This window comes from Liolophura sinensis, chromosome 7, assembly GCF_032854445.1.
Source record: "Liolophura sinensis isolate JHLJ2023 chromosome 7, CUHK_Ljap_v2, whole genome shotgun sequence".
In the NCBI taxonomy this organism is placed as follows: domain Eukaryota; kingdom Metazoa; phylum Mollusca; class Polyplacophora; order Chitonida; family Chitonidae; genus Liolophura; species Liolophura sinensis.
Window position 1 is genome coordinate 56979487 of NC_088301.1, and position 17608 is coordinate 56997094.

At 39.0% G+C, this 17608-nt stretch overlaps 1 protein-coding gene across 2 annotated transcripts in view; it reads left to right on the plus strand.

The window, feature by feature from the left end:
* The first annotated feature begins 4381 nt into the window (after window positions 1-4381).
* LOC135470351 (protein Wnt-5b-like) overlaps window positions 4382-17608 on the plus strand; it is an 82597-nt gene continuing 69370 nt past the window's right edge. Inside the window, exon 1 of one of the 2 annotated variants that reach the window (XM_064749228.1) lies at window positions 4382-4474. The gene's annotated coding sequence lies outside the window, so the exon portion shown is untranslated. Of the gene's footprint in view, window positions 4475-16303; window positions 16530-17608 lie in introns of those variants that run through there. The other variant, XM_064749227.1, reaches the window with a different exon arrangement.

The window sequence follows — 17608 nt, forward strand, 5'->3', positions numbered from 1 at the left end:
TTCTTACAACTCTTAGATGTCTATCATAGGAACAAATAAATTCAGCAGCATATTTTAGCATACGAAAATTCACGAAAAGTTAATTTACATTCTCAATTGCTGAACAAGAGAACCGGTAGTCTGATGTCCGCACCTTGAGAGCATTCTTGCACAGTATTTAAATGCTCATAAAATTTAATGGTATGACTGCATAAATTTGTAAGAAATATCTGAAAAATAAATGACTCTGTAACTAGAGATTTTTTTTATAAATAAACAGTTTTTCATGGATTTTCTAACTACCCCAATTGTCTTATGTTTTGTTTCAGATATAATATTACGCCCTACATAGGTATAATAATATTTTTATTTCAGACAAATGCAGTTCATAGTCAGAAATATGACATGGAAAAAAAATATGAAAAAGTATATAACAGGAATGTGATTTATGCACATGCAGAGCAATAATTTTCTTTTCTGGCATTCTACATGCTCATCATTTTTCAGATCATCAGGAGTATACGTATCAACATATAGACAAGACTACACAATCGCATCAAACAGAGTACACAGTTTTTATAGGTCTTGAGTTGGCACAAAGGCATAAATTTATGTAGCAGGCTCCTATGTACTATAATTACACTGAGATATATTTGCATGAGCAACTGAAATTGAAAATACCTGTGACAACTGTCGTAAATAAACTTCCGCGTATCATCGCGCTTCTTATCTCTTTAATTGTGTGTTTTTTTTCCAATATCGTCCTATATCTTATCCTGCATGGACCAGGAGGGTGGATAGACTACACAAGTTTAAGTAATTCAAACGTACTTCACCAACATTATTTACCGTCAGCACAATTTAGCATTTCTATATTAAGTCGCTCTGTCTTTCTGTCGACCTAAGTCAGACGTCATGGCCTTTCCCCTGGATGACGGAGCTAATGCTAATTTACGCTTCTTTTATTTACTGATCTCTTCACTTTTTGATTGAACGAGTGAAAAAATATACAATGTTTGTTTAAATCACAAATCTCATAATCAAGGATTAAGAATTTATATTTTTGGAATGAACATATTCTGAGACCCACTCAGAGTTTGAGATGATTTGAGAAAAGACACATCACATTGCCCCTGATGTGAGCAACTATGAAAAAAGGCAAGATCCGGTCTTTTTTCACTTGTATATACATATACGAAAGCGACACCACATAAACAACAATTTCTTGAAGAAACCCACATACATGGAAATATATTAAATTGATGACTTTGGGGTGTCCTACTGGCTGGCATGTCAGCATGCAACCCCACTAAACATGTACATGTCTAGTGTCATCGGTATGGCATTCTAGTCAGACATGCAGCACTCTACATAAACCGACAGTGATGGTGCAAAATAATGTTGAATGCCACATTATACCCAAAGAAAGCTAACTATGTTCTCTTCGCAACCTTCAAACTCTTCGCTGTGGCATTGTTGATATATTCCAGTCGTGATAACGTCGCTTTGACAGACTATTTCACACAGATTATATCGTCATATACTGCTTTTGACTAACAGTGTAGCATAACATAACATATTCATAGATTATACCATGGCTTGACAATCGTGCATTAGACATAATCTCGATATCTGAAAACCTAATATGGGTTTTGAGACATTAAGTCTTTTCTAATGTCAACCGGTGACATTATACCATTGTTAAAACAGATTTTGAATGGAAGCAATTTTACAGCATGAGGGTGAAAGCAGGCGAAAGTAAAAACTAACTTCTATAACACCTTTACGAAATTTCCCTTTATAAAGTATTTCGGTTTCGTCCATGATATCCTGACACAGATCTTGATTTCTGATCCATGTTGATTTTATCGAAATGTGCTCATTTAACACGTATTAATTGGAATGAAAATGTGGCATCATTTTTTGACGTCACGTTGATCTACATTGACTTAACTGATAGCATATCATTAACTGTACCAGCAACAACGATTCTTTTCTCGTATTATTGGAATTCATTCGATTCCATGCAAATAATGATGTGTTATCTATATATCAGTTCACACACACAAAGTCCAAACGGTATTTCATGTCTCCTTGGTTTACCTTCTCGAACTTACAAATCCTTAATCTCTTATATATTTCTACAAACAAACACTTTACCTTGCATCTAGTATCCGTACAGTTTCAACCTGGACAACCGGAAGCCCAGGTGGGTGTTCTGGCTGTTCTTGTGGCTCTCCGTGATGGAAATACATATAAAGGTAATCAAGTTAAGGTGGCTATATACAGATTGACCCATAAGGTCAATTCTCAGGGGAAGAGGCTAACTAATTTAGGGACGCTCCACAGGTGTGGAGCAAATTTACCCTTGTGGTATAGCCAGAATATTTCGTGAAAATGTGGTTTCTCCAACTTTGAGGTCTACTGAGGCTTAGATGCCCACCCAGCCTGCAGGTGACCGGCGTCGGAGACTCTCCCTGGGATTTGGGATAATGTTAACACTGCGGTAAAAGTGGGCGAGATTTTATTCACAAGTAGTGTGGGGCATGGGGAGACCATGTGACAGTTTGCTCACACGTGCTTCTCAGGAGGTCTGGGAACAAACTGTGAAGCAAAAGAAACCAAAATAAATATATATCCCACTGTCTTCCTTAGTGTCTTCTACTGTTACTTTAAGCATGCCATGACGCAATGTGTTCAGTTATTTGCAATGCGCAGAAATATACAAGTACATCTACTAGCAAAAAATGAGGGACTCCGTTCTCCACGGTCTTTTCACTCTCTGGCGAGAGCAACACTTTAGTCTAATGAGCCAGCGAGAGCCCTGCAGACTGTCGAAAACCGTAAAGAACAAAAATCCGCCTTTTTGGGATAGTACTTAGATATCTCTATACATAGCTGAACATATAGGCATAAGCTTCTGATGTTGACCAGTTAGATCGCAGGTTCGAATCCAACTCCCGTTAGATTGGCTTCAGCCTTAAGTCAGACATACAGGATTCCTCCGCAAATAAACCTAATCTGTGAGGAAACAGATTCAGTATGGCGTTTATATTAAACAAATAACTAAAATATGTATATATTACATGGAATTCCCAATAGCTGCGATATGTCTATAAAAATATACCTAGAAAAAAGCCAGAAACAAGATAAGAATGGAGTTATATCTGAATGTTACTGGGCCATAACTTTAAGTTAGTACTGCATATATAGCTCTGTGCTGTTAACCCTCCTTGCGTTGGCTGAAGGTCATAACAATTTATCACCTCAATGACAGTTATATTTTGCGTGTTTCTATACATCATTGAAGGGCAGGGAAAACTGTTTAGGGTAGACCAAAATGTTGCCTTAAAAACTTACAATAGCTTTATTGTTGAATGCCAAGAAATAATGGATGATAAGTCGGTACCACTTAACATGCTGGGGTAAACACATCGTGTTTTTGCGCCCCTCCCTAGCCCAGGGACTAACGTATTACAGTATATAGATTTCAAATGAGTCAGAATTATATGTGTCACAGCCCTCTCTTTGTCCCTGGGTATGTAAGATTTATGGAAGATGCACTTCCCATAACACGTCTTTATTTCTGTACATGTATCAAACTGTCCTAATATTCGTCACTATTAATAGATACGTTTGTCGGAGGAAATAAGCAAGTTTAAATGCATCAGCGTTTCTGTCTACCCTGTAATATTACACTCGAAATACTGTCCCTACAACTCATACCAAAGGGCCAAGGTGCTGCTTAATTCTGATACAAACCTGTATACACACGCGAATACCGCTTCAGTATTTCACCGTGCAGTCGGTGGAGGCAGACAAGGATACGTATTGGCTTGACTTTGATATACGATATATCTCACACCAAGTCTATGCAGAGGTCACTATCAGGACATGGGCAGTCCGAGAGGTGGCCAGATGGGCCCGCAAATATCCCTCGTGCTACCGCTCGTATTTCCCAACTATCCTCGCCGAACATAAACATTCAATAGATACATTACAAAGGCATGCTCCATACAGCCTAATCTGTTCCATGCCACAGTATTTCATTTGTCACGCTGTAACAGAAAATCATAATCTGACCAGGCCAATGAGAGGAGAAGGCTAAAGGCATTTTAAATGTCTTGTGTCGGTCAGACAAGTATCGACTGGTAACCTTAAGACTCCACAAGTTTTCTCTTACTGCATAGTTTTGGGATGATTCTTCCTTTCATCGATGTTGAGTTATAGATTTCACCAAAAACAGATAAGGTAAATCAGGTTACTAGAAATTTAGATCTTAATCTAGCCAGAGACGTTGTAGATCTGCGCATGCGCCAGCATCCAGTATGAAAAGTTCGCCTGAATGGCTAAGAGAGCCAGGATCTTTCGGAGAGAGTAGAAACGGGTCCAGTTTTGGATAGGAAGAAAGTGTATTCAAGAAAAGTGTCGGATACAAATTTATGGATTTACACTTGACATGACGGGACATTGAGAGCATGCTGGCATTTCACAGGTAAATCGCAAAAGTGCATAAAGTTAATAGTATCTGGAAAAGGGTGGTGATGACATGGTGTATGGGTGTTCACTTCAAATTGTTTTTTTTTGTTTTCCGCAGGATATAGTATCCAAAGCTCCCCATGTATGTTTTACATTCAATCATTGCAATATATAATGTACCATCAAGTTTATCAGTTACAAAATACTCAGTGTAGCATTTATCACATGTGATGGTTTTGTGGTAAATTGGACTATAATACACAAACTATACAATCTCGTAACAGTTGTGAATGTTCTGAAAACTGTATTTGTGAATCAAAGCGCCATGAGTTACATGCGGTGGTAATAGTCGATATGGATTTACTACCTCATTATTTCATTAATTTATTGATTTGTTTGATTTGTGCTCTTCGCCCTACTCAGGAATTTTTCTTACATGTACACGACGGCGGTGAGAGTTATATTTGCACCTATGCACTGTAATCAGACTGCCTGGTGTAGACCGAACTCCTGACAATCTTGTGACGTAAAGCTGTAGCGCAAGTAGATTTCATAAATAGTCTATATGGTACAAGCACAGTGAAGTGGTACATGGTTTGGTAGTTTTCGAATTGAAGTTCACCTGAGCTACATCTACTCATGTGCAGGTGCTTTGACCACCTGGTATACTTAAATGACAGAGTGTCTTAAAAGTGCCATTTCTTAAAAGGCACTGAGGCTGTCTTGGAGTGACTTGTAAATATTGTAATCGGGTCAGTTCTCGGATTAAAAGCGACCGCGGTAAGGAAGTCAGAAAGTTGAGTGTTACGGGTATCACAGGCACTGACACTACTTACCTGACGAAGATCGATCTCTTATGTTGTTTGTTAACTTACAATGTGCATTTGTGTTAGGTGACCAATACACGTACGTAAACACATGCCTTTATAAAAAAACTGGGGGAAACGACAGGTAGCTGGTTACACTCAACCAATGGCACCTTCGTTAAACCAATTTAGAGTTACATCAGTATGCAGGCACTTCAACATCATGATTTTTATTTTGCTCAGGTGGAAACGATAAGGACATGTAGTCATGGGTGCTGGTATCAGTTCAGCTGGTTTCAAAACTGATCATAAACCTGTTTGTTTTTGGTACTTTGGATACCTGTTATAGGTCTATACATTTTCTATAGACAAGTATACAGACTAGAGTAGTTTTGCCCGCAAAGGTCGTATGTTGGTGTCCGTTAATGTTAGTGTATAGTTTTATTCATCTGAGATTGTTTTGCTGCCCTAGGCAGACGGCTTTTCACCTGAGTATTCTGTGAACTCGTTCCACTTCTGACATCTCCATGGCTTGAGCGATGTACGTGTGCTATGTAATCGTTTGCTAAGGACAGCGCAGGCATTTCACACCACTGGGTCACATCAGCGGACTTAGCGGCCAGTTTTCCGTGATTAATTACACAGAACAACACTCCGTCGCTGACAAATGCTTGACTTAACTTCTCTAGTGTTTATTTCACCCTAGAGACATTATCTAATCCCTTTCCTCAATTCAAACCCGATGCACTCTGCCTCGAGTTCCTGAACCTTGGGTCTACATTCATGATATATTCACCCCAGTGGCAGACCAATATACAAACCCAAAGTTTTAACGTTGACTGTGCCTTCTAAATCGACGCTTCGACAAGCTGGGAAGAAGCACAGTTAGAACGAAATGGCTACTGGCCCGGTGAACAGTCCGGTGATCTATGGGAAAGGTCTTGAAATTGACAATAGATACAATAAAATAAACGGTAAGGTGTCAAAGCTCACCTGGTGTTCATTAAGGCAGCGTGCGGCGCCCAGTGTGAGGCTGGATCGACGGAAGCAAATTAACCGACGGAAGTGTAAATACAGGCCACAGTATCCAACTACCTAAGCCATTGTCCGAATTCCCCAGCAAGGGTGAAACCCTCAAAGCTCTCTGGAGTTAGCCTATACAGCCCTTGTATAGATGGTTACCCAGTTCTCTTTCACGTGATTCAAAAGTCTCACCACATTTATTTGTGTACATTTTACAACCACTGAAGCCACTGCTACACCTACCTGTCTGTCGACATGTTATGATATCATTCACGCTAAGGCAAAATATCAATGTGTTAGTCACAATGTGTTAGACTTGTTACCGATAATACAAATAACCTCTAACTCAGAGAGTAAAACCAGAGCAGCGACGACAATGAGATAGTTGGCAAATTATGAGATACGCAGTCTCGTCAATTGATCACAGTTAAGGTTTTATTCTAACTGTTCATGTAAATGGTTAAATAGTAGTAACATACATCCCCTCTAGTACCGTGCTCTAGGCAGAATTAGGTAAAAAAAAGTGCGGTGATTTTAATTACAATTAAGTAGACGTTAATGGTTTAGAAATATTCAAAATACTGTGTTCTCGTAACACTTTTATAAATATATGGGTGATTACATTAATTGACATTTGACCCCTACTTTTTAGGAAATCATTGCCACAAAACTACCGCTATATGATATATAGAATATTACAAAGTGAAGTTTGGAAATGGGTAAGTGTTGTTTTGCTTAAAAGGAGTGTAATGATTTCCTACTGTGAAAATTACTGTGACAATGATCCATTCAAGTTACGTCTTCGAAACCAAATGCTAAAGCAGAAAAAGTAAACAAGGACATTGAAAAACCATTCATTTATTATTGATGTAAAACTGTTGGATTTGACAGACCAGGCATGACCACAGGATAGGACTCGTCCGATCATACAAATACAGTGTGCAGAAGGCGGTACCAAACACACATGGAGGCGGAAAAATAGAGCCCAAATAAATTAGATGTAGCTGAGATTTGTTTCTTCTGGAATACTCAGAAAGCGAATCGAACTGTTGTAATCGTTTTCTGACTGGCACTGAAATCGAGTAAAGTGAACTTTGTGAAGTGAAGTAAATCCACTAATGGACATGGTTGTGTACACCGTTAGTGCACTGACTTATCGGCTTCAAATAAACGTGATGTGAACACAAGGTGCCCACGTATGTCAACAATGTAGGTTTTTTAACGATGATATTTGAATTTGTGGATGACATAATTAAATCAATGTAAGGAACCTCAAGGCACAATTCTGCCGGAAGGTGAGCTAAATCCTGTAAGAGCAGGAACAGTTATACTGGGTGGAAACAGCCCATGATATTTCTTTTTACAATCATTTTTTTTTTCAAGTTTTTACGACGCTAATGAGTGAAATGTTTAATTCTAAGTCACAAAATCATGAAACACGGAAGCAAGTTTTACACTCAATGTCCTCCACTCAATGGTTTTTCGATGTGTCAAAACTTCTTCAATTCTTTTGAAGATCTTTAAGATCTATATGTATCACTATATATAGAGATCTTTCCTGTTATTTTTACGACAACATTCAGCAACACGCACCTTTTGTCATTCACTTGGTTTTGGAAAGGGAATATTGCATGTTTTGTATATGAATTCTACAATGTTTTAAGATCACATGGACCTGTCTTTATCTTTATAGTAATATTGAAAACGGTGTTCCATTGTTGTGAAGGCATCTTTGTGTGTTGTTAAATCTACCAGTTTCAAGTTCTGTTCATGGCTGTTGGGTTGTTGGGAAATTTGACTATTATCGTATAGACAATGCATGTTGTCAGTTGTGTAAATTGTGATGTTATGTCTTTGGATGCATATTAACATAACTCTAAAACGCTAGAAATGTAAATTGTGAAGGGAATATCAAAACTGGTGTTGATTGAATATATTCAGCGATTACTGGCACTGGCACAAGAAGAGCAGGATTACGTTCACTTAAAATTATAACTACACCTTTATATGATGACATACAAAGGCAGACATTTGTATATTTACTTTTGACTAGCAAGAGGTTTCGTTAGGCGTATCTGCATAACAACGTCTTGATAATGGTATCTTTTTTTCGATATTTCATACTGAATTCAGAATAAGACACCAGATGTGGGCTTTTGGACAAGGAAAGCACATTGTGTAGTATTTGGAGCAGAATGTTACAAATAAAATATGCTGCAGAGTAGGGATTTGTATTTTCGTGACCTCGGAGTTCATTTTCGTGCTGGAAGAACACAAATAAGAGATAAATGCAGTGAATAAAGCAGCCCAGGCCCGAATCATCAGAGACAAAATGGCTACGTTTTTTCTTCTTATCTCCGATCAACAGTTCCATGTAAGGTAACGCTATACATTTCAGCCCCTTAATGGTCGATTATATGATAAACCGCGCTGAACAGGGAAAGGTTGACTTGGAAGGATTATTGCCTCAATGGGTAGACTTTGGAATTCTCTCAAAGGTTCCCAATGGAAGAGCCTAGGGGATTTAATTCGCTTTCTGGATCTTCATTTTTCATTGAGTACTCTTTGTCAACAAACCGTGTTTTCATGAAACATGCCCCGATCAGTAGGGTTTCTCCAGACGAACTACCTCCCAGCCCCGGGGTGCGTCGATGGGTAAACTGGGCGGGTTAGCAGCTAATGGAGGCATTCTTCCTATCACGTTCTACCTTGTCTGGGATTGTCACAAAAACACTTTGTTGAAAAGTGGTAGTGTTTGCGGATCATGTACTAGACGAGCGCCCGGTTTCTTTCCCTTTCTTCGCCTTTCTCCTCAGCGGTTTGTCGCCCCACAGACGTTCTTCTAGCCGGGGTGGTGATTGATATAAGTATGTGGCTCTTGCAGTACTCCCGTCGATGCTGCGTCCACATAACAGCCCCATTCGCTAAGAATTATATACGTGTTTCTACCTACAAATGCAGAGGCGAGGGCCGTCGGTTGACATTTCCTCGGTACGATGAGGCCTGTCAGAATTAATTCATACCTGAACAGATGACAGTGAACAAGCCAAGAAGGTCTACGTGTACACAATACGCCCTCGCTTATGAGGTGTTGTCAGATGACAGAAGGTCGCATATCGGCTGTAACCTCAGACATCATAGATCTCTAATCCCCAAACACTGCCTCTTCAATCCACAGACCTCCCAATCTCACCAAAATACGTTTATTAGGCTTACATAATATTTGTAACTATCTCATCTGTATCAGTTTATGTATTAAATTCCAACAAAATTTTAAAAATGATAAGCTTCGCGAAACTTTACTTTGATAAATGTATTTTTTCTTCTTCATTGTTTTCATTTTCGTTATTTTGTTCGAGATATAAGAGATTTATTAAGAAGGTTCCCTTACTTCAAAGTTTAAGTGAAGTGGTAAGGAACTGCATGTTTGTCCATGAAGAAAGAGTTACATAATGGTTAGTTGTTCAGAATTGGTTGCACTTTACCCACAAGAAACACTAACCCTTATGAATGTTCACAAGTAACGGTATTTTGTAACCTGTCCGTATTATTTTGCGCGTGATTATTTTTCATTGTTCTTACGACTTTCAATTTTCAGCATATTTTCCCAGTAAATATGACTATGGCAGTCTTATATTTCAATTTCTTGACAGCCCCTCTGCATCCCAACCTATGCCCTATTTTGATGCCTCCTTTGCACACATGTTGCGTGCCACGACAAAGTTTGCCGTTATCAAGGTGTTTGTTTGGGAGTGAGAGGGCCACAGATCAACGAATGCCAACCAACAGGCGAACCGGAGAATGTTTGTTCAGAAAAGCTCATCTTACAAAGTGTTTTCGTTTTGATTTCATGGTTAATCTTTGGGCCATTATGTGGCCATATGAGAGGGTAAGGCTAAGCCGATTGTTCGGTACACGATCATAGGCTGGTATCCGCCCCTCACCTGCGGCCGGCCCGGCCCGCCCGGGATGTGTGTTGGTGGCCCCTAGAGATGGGACTCGAGAAAGAGGCACATCAGGCGTGTGCCTGCATCGAGTAGCTCTCAAGGCCCTGACAGGGTAGTCAGTGTCACAGACAGTAGTTGTATTGTCTGACCGCAATACAAGTTATAGTGCACGGAATTAGTCGCGTTTGACGAACGTCTACGACAATACTCAACGGGTAGGCAATGCGGACCACAAAATATTTTTTTAATACCGGCAGTAATACCGGAATGACCTTTACATAAAACATGTTATCTTGTTTTTTTTTAAATAATTTATGCGGAGCAGTCCACACATCAAGTGAAAAAAGCGAAAAAATCAGCTACTATATTTACCAGAACTTTGTATTCAATTCATCGGTGTATTATCGGTGCTATTGGGGACTTGCCTAAGAGCATCGTCCACGTCTTAGTAGCTCAGGTTAACATAAAGGTTGTAGAAGCTTCTCTCATACCACCAGCATCAATGGGCAGCTCAAGCATAAGCATTGAAACTGTGACATTTGCCAGTGTTATGACAATGACACAGTAGTATCGATGTACTGGGGCTCATGATTCACACGGCAGTCCAGGTATTTGTCGGCAAGGTGAGAAACCTTTTGATGTATGTCGCGGCAGCACGTTGTTGCCATGGGGTTGCCCTGGATGGATAAGTTTAAACACCAAAGACATTATACAAGTTTGTAACTGACTTAACTTTGACGACTCTTGACATGCAAGTCAGTCAACCTGCTCTCTGCACGTATACATAATGTTAACTAACTGTTCATTAGACTGATTTCAGGTTAAAACCGAGAAAGCCATACACACCGCATCTAACCGCATCCGAATGCAACAGATACCAAACGGTGAAACGCCTCTTAGACATATATTTTGAACTGCAGTACAAACACCATAAAAGCTGGTTTAAAGGAAGTGTTACATTTTTAAAAAAAGCTTGAATTCAAATACGGATAACATTTTTCTCATAGTTTTGGCGATGAATTCAAAATTGGGTGCAAAGGCAGTTTTGTCGGATTGTCTTAGTATCATTTCTTGGTTTCTCGTTTCGAAAAGCAGATTTCTAGTAGCATTTTTTCTTCCAGACTGCCATGGTTTGCACCAGTACATACGTTTCCAAAATAAAGCGCATGTTTCGTCTGGAAAATCGTTTGTTGATCTCGCATGATGATATACGCTTGGCATTACACTCGTTTGTTGGCAGTGGTCAGTGCTTTATTCGGTGGCTCCGCGAGGGATGCGCGGCCAGACCATCACCAGACATATAATGCCATGCAACTCACTGGCACTGTTTTACTTGATGAAATGCCGATGCCGAACAAAACACAACCATTCGGCTTTAGTACATCTGATATGGTAATTAGACATTTCCAAACATTGTTACATCAAAGCCCAGATCAAGGGTATTTTTTGGTGTTCCCCTGAGCTTCCCGTGCCTCCGAGGAGACCTTAGCGCCAGATGTAGAACATATGGATCTATGCAGCGCACGTGGATATAACCACGTAACGTCTATGTATGAACAAGTCGCTGATATATCGCTATATATATATATATATATATATATATATATATATATATATATATATATATATATATATATATATATATATATATATATGACTGACTGTAGGGCCCTTCCTAATAATGAGTGAAGCCACGTCTTAAATATCAAAAATTGCCCCTAACAAGGAATATGAAAGTTTCTGCTAACACAAGAAACTGAACATTTTCATTGTACTGAAAGCATGGCATAAAGGTTTATTTTAACCCATACGTTTCTAAAAAAAAAATAAGTTTAGCATTATAAGATGCATATACCAAGGTTTTCGCAACAGCAACCAAACTGAAAAGATTAAAATATATAGGTTATTCTCAATTAGTAAGTCGCTCGCATTTACAAAGTCTGAAATACCATTTCATATGCAGATTTATGGGACTGATATTAAACGTACGCGTTTTTTTTCTCTATTTCTCGCAACGTAAAGATAAGGAGTGTTAAAGCAATAGTTACAAACTCTTATCGGAACATTTTTGTACCAAATGAAGCTTCATCAATAATGACAGCACGCGCAGATCTAGGAATCCTCAACCAAAATCTATATTTCAAATTTGTAATTTGGGTTCTGCTTCTTTCTGAGAATCGATCGTATTGTCTTCTCTAGCGGCTACCGTAATATTTTTTCCTACATAACCTCTTCCCATCATTTGATTCGTAATTTCAAATTTCTGTAATAGAAAACAAATACCATTGTTTCTCTGATATAACAGATTTTGAATTCAACAGTTTTTAAGAATATGCGATCTATGAATCAATGAAATAAAACTTGCTTGATATGCTTGAAAGTTCCTACCATCAAAACGAATGAAAATCTCTTCAAAATGGCATAGTGATACCTCTGCAACCATATGTAGAAATTGGTCGAATAGGTAACAAGAGGATTCTAGTTCTTGATGTCTGTACACGTCAGTAAATTAAGCAGCGAAGTGAAACAACAACTATGTGAAAATCCATTCCTCGTAAGAATTAAAAGTATGCAACCTTAAAATGATTCCTTAAAAAGAAGATTCTTATAGTGATGATATACCTTTAGTATATGGCATATAGGGAACCACGTAAGCCTGTACGTATTCCCCGGTTTGGCCTCATGTATGAAGGAAATTCTAAATAGCTCCCGGCAAACTCTTGCTGTGATGCATTAATAATTCGATCCAGATACTTTGTTCTTGTTATAATTGACCCAAAGGTCAAATCGTTTAAACAGTTATTTCTTCGTCTTTCACACTTTGTCAGGCAGGATTAAATTTCTATAAAAAAAATTGATCAATATATTATTATACCCCATATGGATACGGAGAATCTTCGTGCACTATCTCCCTTGAATCGATGTGTGCTTAAGAGTGAACGAGTTGTAGATTTAGTGTGTATGAGAGGTTCGTTTTATTAAGGTGACATACAGACAACCATCGGCGAAAGTATTGGATTACATTAAAATGTGCACTTCGTACCCTGGTATATAAAGGCAAAAATTTTCTTTTTTTACTTAATCAATAAAAAATGCGGCTATATATTTATCTAGAGATAATAATTTAGCTATATATTTAACCAGAGATAATAGGCACGGTGTGTTTTAGAACGAATAGCTGAGGGTCAAACCCTGGAAATATCTCCTTTAGATATATGTTCGGTCAAATATTGGCATAAGTCAACCACTCTCCTTGGCCCCGTCTGAAATAACAGGTAGTAGAAGTACGGCTATACACGCTCGTACTTTAACAAGTGTTCAATTAGCCCTTATAAATGATGAAATTTCATCTCCGTGTTTACCCTTTGATTTTACTGTGAGAAAGGGTTTCAGCTGTATGTGTTTAAGGTGGACATGTATTGGGCTCAGGCATTACATGTATAACAATAGGGACAGTGTAATTTCGGAGAGCAGTTGAGTTAGAGCGATGGCGAAGGTTACCAGTGCTGGTTAAAATATGGGATATACATACCAGTTTACATTGCATGCAATGTCAGACAAGACGTTCTCAATGCCGTTTGCATCAGGAAAACACCAAACGTCAACCAGCTGTATAGTTTGTTGTATTCACAGATCTACAGCACACATTTTCTGCAGCATGCTTAAACAGTTTTGATTACTACTTGTAAGCTTTAAGTATTAATGAACACATTGACAGCGATACAAAACTGTGTTCACCGCTTCAGTGTTATAATGAAATACAATGAAATGGAGTGATGATAGCTACAATAGTATCTTTATGGAGAGTAGTTTATTTGTTATCAACAACTTATATTCTAGCATGGTACACGATTTTGAATACTTATTTTACTCAGTCGCCTAGAACATGCCTTGCGAGTTTTCAACCTCACTGAAAACTGCTGACTGCTTCTCTCTGCATGGTTCCGTCCTATTTTGTACTTTATATATTTTCTTAGTTCTTTGGTGGTTAGTGTTATAGGTCGTTTTGAGAATTGGCCTTGCGATTATTGACCTGGAAGGTCCATATTGGTTGACGATTAGTATACGGATGTCTGTTTCGACTCATACAGGTTCAATTAACTACGTGACCAAGTACATGTTGAACACTGTCAGGCTAGGAGCTGCATACGTACGTACTGTGTTGAATAAAATCGCATGTACATGTATCTCAAAAGCTGGCAGCACATTGCGATTTTCAATGAAACTGCAACAGAAGTACACACTGGTTTATAGGCAAAAAAGTAGCATGGTACACAGTTTGGTACACATGGTACACAGTTTGGATACTAATTAAATACGCACCTAAACTATTACTTCTTCAGTTTACAAGCTAGGGATGTGTAATTTGCTATACCATTAAGCATTTACGTGAAAGTTATAAACTCTAGCAGAGGCAAATTGACAAGAGACCGTATTTTACCGGTTACGTTAGACCATTTGTCAGCTGTCACACTGTCGTCGCTGCTCTGTTTTACTCTCTATGCTGTACGTCTTTTATATCGTGTCTTCTTGACATCATGCACTGAAAATAACTGACAGTTTCTGTTATGCATGACACCGTATTAATTTCTTTCTTTGTATGCTTAGTCTTTTTGGTAGTTTGTTCGGAACATTGTTTTGGAAATTGGTCTTCCCATAATTTACCCGGCACGTTAATGAAGATTCATACATACTATGTATGAACACGTGTTACGACGCCTGAATATATCATCCATCACCTAACCTCCCATGAGAATTACTATGCGCTTTTCCAAAAACGCGATATAACGGCCTGTCTTAGGCCATCCAGCAAACTCTTAGTGTTATTGGTTTTGATTAGCTAAAGTTAGCTATGTATATAGCTTACCCTGCGTTGCTTGACGAAGCCTGTGACAAAAAAAAATACATCAAAAGAGAGAAAATAACTTTCTCCTCTTTACCGGTTAGAAAGCAAGAATTAAATCCCCAAATGATGTTAATAGTATGTAGTACATATATTGTCTTGACAGAATTCAGAACGTTATTTTAAAAACTATCAGTATTGTTTCCTGTATAGCTTACCACACTTTATCCCACATTGCGATTAAGACACATACAAATGCTGCATGTGTAAATGGCATTTATATCAGACTTGATGAAAACCAATAGAAAACGTGATTCATAATTTTCCTTTCAGCACTTATGTGCCATGATCCAATAAGGGAAGGGATGAAATGGAGAGTTGCGTGGCAAGATAATTATGACTTTTCGCGCCTTTATGCTCGTTAGCTTTGGCATGCCAATTAAATATTTGAATTTCCAGAGCAAATAGAGTCCGACCGCGTAGAACTCGGGAGAGCGCAAGCGGAGGCCAAAACAAATCGACCCTACATTCTTTGGTCACCGGGTCGCAATGAAAACTGGAGTGAGGAAGTTTTTCCCTGTCGGAATGTATTGTTGATCTGACCTGGCGTCTGGAAGATGGAACGGTAGGCGGTGGCAAGGAGGGGACACGGGCAAAAATATACTGGATGCAATAAAGTCTGACTTATCCATGACAGTAAACTACGAACTGAGAGATTTCTTGCTTTTGCCTTTAGCTGTTCTCATTCACTTTTATAGTATAACCAGTCTGTCAGAGAGTCACTGAATGGGGAGGGCTACAGGACATCCTGAATAATGGCGCGCATGTGGTTAGACTAAGCGAGTGCTCCCTCCCGGAGTAATTTTTTTTTTGGATGATTCATTGTGAATTAAGTAATAATCTGACGAGTGATTGGCGGCCGGGGTTGGCGAGGCGGAGTTAACATGACAAATCTCTTAAGTTAGTAAATGTTCAGGCTGTTCACAAACGCCGATCCCTATTCATGGCTGTTATTGAGAACACTGCATCACGACGCCGACTTGTCACTTACATACAGCCCAGTGCTTTAATCTTATCATTAGATCATCAGAGTGCACTCTCCCATTATCTCCCGCAACTCTTCTAGCGTTTCTTAGTGGGGTCTCGCACATCTAAAGGGAGCGCATGCGTACTTACACATGATGTGTAGGGCCAAGCGAGCGGTGGAGGGGAATGCTGTCGAGAAGGGTCCCTCCCGTTCAGGTCGCACAACCAGCCCAGCCGTCTCTTAACAACATGCCGGAAGCATTTGACTTGCCCTGTCATTGATAAACTTATCCTGGCACTTCGGTCAGAGTTAAATCATCACACGCTCATGTGTAGGGATGTACTTACGGTGCTGATACAGAGACCGCCCCCACTTGACATACCTTGAATGGACTTTACCTTTGAATTGTCGATTATATCCAACAGGTGAGTTTCTCATTATTTGTTTATATTCAAGAATGGATACAACTGTGCAGTCAACCTGTATGGGTATCGATTCATATGCTTGTCCATTGATACACAAAATAGATAAAATAGTTTATACTAATGTGTCTTATCTACATAGTTAGCAGATTGTTTATCTGAGCCTTTCAAGACCTGTCAACACTTACTGGACCTTTTTATGAGAAAAACATGAGTAGCTAGGAGGTGGAAATCCAGCCGACTTCACTCGCGCTTGATTTGGTAACTCGATCACTGAACGGTACTGTTTTCTCATTTCTACACACTCGCAGCTTCGGGAATCCTCTAAACCAACTGGTTTGTCTATACGGGGACATGAAGTGCTGCCTACCTATCACTCAGTGCAGATATGGCTAATTTACTCTTACTGGAGAGAAAGCCAAGTCCGATTTCAATGCCTTTAACTATATGGGGAAAGGAAACCCCCAGAATGTAGAACGTATTTTGTTTGTCGTTATATACTGTTTGCAGCCTGTCGGGAAGAGGCAAAAGTTTACAAAGAACCCAAAATAAACAGTGTCAGACAGTCCACTGTCAGAAATGATGGCACCTGGTTAATGCCACACATATGCGTGAAAAAAGTTGACAACATACCTTTCACCTGGAATATCGGTATAGACTAAAACGTGTTACAAACTCTACAGTTTTGCATTATAGGATGATAGCTTAATATAAATATTTTTCACTTAGATTATCAGAATAGGGAGTGACGACTCCACTCTGTAATCATGTTACCGGTTACTTTTTTGACTTTTTTACCGGATTTCTTTTTACTTTAAGGGTGGCTCGGCTCGAATCAGGGAATATAAGTGCTTGCCATTAGGAACCACCTGACGGGCCCAGAGTTCTATTTCAATAAGGCATGTTAGTGAATACAGTGGTGGTAAAATATTGATATTTTGTGACTTTTTGCATTTTAAGTGCTGCTTTTATAGTGTTGTTATGATGTTGTCAGATGATTTCCATTTCTGGGATCAGTTTGCCTTAATTTCACTTACAAATCGGAAGAGTTTCGGAGCTTAGTCGCTCCGAGAGTTTGTAGG